Source organism: Rosa rugosa, chromosome 6, assembly GCF_958449725.1.
Source record: "Rosa rugosa chromosome 6, drRosRugo1.1, whole genome shotgun sequence".
Lineage (NCBI taxonomy): Eukaryota > Viridiplantae > Streptophyta > Magnoliopsida > Rosales > Rosaceae > Rosa > Rosa rugosa.
Window position 1 is genome coordinate 18,236,528 of NC_084825.1, and position 3,964 is coordinate 18,240,491.

General features: G+C 33.5%; 1 long non-coding RNA gene across 1 annotated transcript; it reads right to left on the reverse strand.

The window, feature by feature from the left end:
• Positions 1 to 1,699: 1,699 nt before the first annotated feature.
• Positions 1,700 to 3,087, reverse strand: LOC133717634 (uncharacterized). The gene is made up of 2 exons (XR_009849857.1): positions 2,865 to 3,087; positions 1,700 to 2,024 (listed from the first exon to the last, which is right to left on the reverse strand). It is a non-coding gene; the product is annotated as an uncharacterized LOC133717634 (long non-coding RNA).
• Positions 3,088 to 3,964: the final 877 nt, after the last annotated feature.

A 3,964-nucleotide genomic window follows, 5' to 3' on the forward strand; every position in this document is an offset into this window, starting at 1 on the left:
ATGTAAAGTTGTCAATTGTTTTAGCATTCTGTTTAGTTGTATTAGGGGGCAGTAACAAGCTATTGGGGAGCAATAGATGATTTTATCTAGGGTCAGTATAACATTTTTTCTTTCAAAGATTATTGACATTGATTGGTGCTTGAGTATTGTTGCTGACTGAGAAATTGATTAAGTTTTTCAAGAACTTGTATTGAAATTTTTTTCCGGTTCCTCTATCCATTTTGATTTCATTTTAACTTTTCCATTAATACAGCGGTTGATTTTATGTTTATTTTCATTTTAACATGTTTGGTTTTGAGTTGCAAGTTTTTCCAACGTGTTGTGAAAGCAAACTGACCCTACAAACATCTATTGGGGGGCAATAGACATCTATTGGCTCCCAATAGAATCTGAGTTTTGGAGGGTTGAAGTTCAACAATTGTGGAATTTTTACACTTGCATATTGCCAATGTAGTTTGATGTCCTACTGTCTTATTTCTGACCCTCTATACAAGCTTTATTGGGGGCCAATAAGGGTCTATTGGTCCCCAATAGAACCTGGTTTCTGATACGCTAAAAATAAGCGCGCAATTTAACCCTGCAAAATGTAGTTGTCAGTATAGAATAAGTATGGATCGTTCTAGCCGGGGATTGAGGGTACACCTGTAATTGCATAAACAAATAAAGAATTAATATAAGTATAAAATATTATTTACAAAAATAAAACAAAGAATAAAAATATATACAAGTAAACGAAAATAAGGGGGGTTTTAGATTTTTAAATTAAAAAATTAAAAGAAACAAAAATAAAAATGTAAAATACATATATAAGGGTGGAACGCAAAGAACAAAGATCAAAACTACAATCATATGAATGAAATCCAATTACAATTCCTATAGTTGATTTTCTATGTCATGAGAAAGAAGTTGACCATGTGAAACGTTAGTAAGCAAACGATTTCCCATTTTTTTACTTTCCTTGAATATTTAAGGGAAAATGGTCCGTACAGTACCTGAGCTTTGCCTCCTTATAACTTTTGGTACCTAAACTTAAAAAAATATCACTTCGGTACCTGAGGTTCTTTGCCCGACCGAGGATTGGTACATATGGACGTTAGCTCCGTTACAGAGCTTGCCAGCTGGCAAATTTACAGGGGTACTTTCGTCCATTGAGAACACTTTGCCGCGGAATTTGTTGTTGTGAACAACTTATAACCATTAAATTATGACTTCATTCTACTGAAATAGCAATGAAGGTTGCTTACATGTAATGCAGAGTTCATTAAAAAATACATAGATATTCAAATTACTTACATTATTCACTAGTACAAAAATTGAATCAGACGACGGCTAAAAACTGTCGTCTGATACAAAGCTGACTGTCGTATATCTCGCTGCCGTCTGATAAAACATGATTTAGAGAACTGTCGTCTGAAGAACTCGGCATCCATGTCGACAGGCTGTCGACATCATTAATTGTTGTGTGAATGTTACTCAGACAACAGGCAACTTAAGAATCTGTTGTGTGATTGCAATTCAGAAGTCGTTTTTGTTTATAACTGTTGTGTGACTGTTATTCAGACGACAGTTTTTATTTTGTATCCATTGTGACTATTGTATACAGACGATAGCTCTTTTGGCAAAAAGTGTGATGTGAAGACTAACAATTAAATATATTTATGCGACGACAGATTGAGCTTTTACCATGTGCTATATAACATCCTGGACAATTCTTTTCATTCATTCTTGCATGTTGTCTAATTGTTACAAATTATATAAAATTAATTCAAATCCCACCATATATAAAATGAATTCAGTAAATTGATATGAAAATGAAGTATTTCCCAAATATTCACACAAATTTCATTTGCCTTCTCCTCCAGCTTGTTGTAATCAATATACCCAGTAGAGGAGAAAAAGGAGAAAACATAAACTAAACTAAGAACCCCAGCTTGACTTGATTGAGATGACATGAACTGTATCTTTTCCCCTCCTGCACAATCTATATATGAAGCAGCTTTGTACCCAACATCCTGTGATTGAGTCTGCAATTTGATAATATCAATCAATTTTAGCACCAGCTCAATTACACATGATCGCACAAATTCAGTACTTTCTTTTTAGAACTGAAAGCAAGTAAAGAAGGAAGGACAATGTACTAGAAAATAATCATTGAGAACAAATTCTCCAGACCAAAATTATTGAGAAACAAGGATAATATCATTTAGACAAAAGCACACTCAAAATTACCACAAGCTAAACAAAGCAATTGAATAAGAAATACTCATACAGCCAACACAAATTTATCTGCATAAAGAAGTTTTATAATCAAGGAAGGATGAAGGCATTTCAACATGATGTTCCATTCCTAGTTAAAGCATATGTACTGGAGTTTTTCATAAGCAGCACATCTTGAGTGTGTGTGTGTATATGGGTAGCTAGGAGGTTCTATACTCACGGAAGAACAGATTCACATCCTAGTTGAAGGTTATATCATGAGAATATAAGATGACCACAAAATTCCAATACAGAAACAAGCACGCATAGAATAAAGAGTAGTATTCTGGTCCTAAGCATATATATACGTAAACACAAACACCTATATTATGTTACATATATACATAATACATATATGTGTTATATATGTTTTTTAGAGAGCAGAGAACTAATAAAGAGTAGTAAACCCAGTAAATGTTCAAGCAGCTAAATGAAAGTTTCAAAATACACCTCCCATATATGGTGAACATGAATTATCAGATTAAAAGATCCATGCAGTTCAAGTTCATATTCAATTAACTAAAGTTTATATTCAATTTTTATAGATTTCAGCTACCAATAAATGCATAACAATGAGCAACTGAAATGCAATACAAGTTTGAATTTACCCTTCTCAAAGCACATGGACCTGTTGAAGCATTTGGTCAATCATTGCTCCTACTTGCTCTTCATAATATGCATCTCCTTTTGTCAACAACCTTAAGCTTTCAAACTGAGAATTTATCATCAGAAAAACATCCAATTAATTTCAGGTCAAAACTCGATTATTCCATAAGTAATTTATGTAACCATTAAGCAAGTCAATACATATAGCAAGAAGTTATCAACACATAATATTCTCAAATAAAGTGAGGAGTTACTTTGTTGTCCACAATTTTATTTAAAACTGATTTTGAGGAGATGGAAATAAAGTGCCTGCAACATTGCAGCTCTGGGTATTTTGCCGGCAAAGTTGTATTGAAGCAGGAGTTCCTGGGATTGCGGGTAGATTTTGAAGTGTTTGAGGTTGAAGACAATCAAAAGCGGGAACTGAATTGAGATCAAGAAAAAGATGAGGTTGCAATGGCAAAACCATCAACAATGCAGGGCTAGTCTGCAAGGTTCAGAAAGCATAATTGTACTCTACGATTTCAATATTCGTCTTCACCATTTTTTTCACCACACAAAAGACATCATCCAAAAGGCTCAAAATCTTCAAACAAAATTAATCAATAGAATCAGCATGTCAAACAACTACCACTAGCATACGCTTGACCAGCATCCATTGAAGTTTTCAAAAAAATCAGGTTTCTGAAAACAAAAGGGCCCTAATCAATAGAATCAGCATGACAAACAACTGCCACTAGCAGACACTTAACCAACACCCATTATCACAAAACTTTTAAACTTTAAGCAAACCCTTTCTCCTCAAGTTGTCAATATTCTCATTGATGATTTGAGTGCAGTTCCTAGATTTTGGAAAGTTTGGTAGTTCTATAACTTAGCTTTTGTTTTCTTTGAGTCTGTTTTGGACCCCCCAAAAACAAAAAACAAAAAAAAATTAAATAAATAAATAAATTTTAAAAAATTTCCATTATTTCACACCTCAAATACTGAAACCAAAAGCAATTGATATCAGACACTTAACCAACATCAATTACCATGAAAGATTATACTGTACTGAAAACTCAGTTCATATCACAGATCAAGCCTGCCCATTACTCCAAAA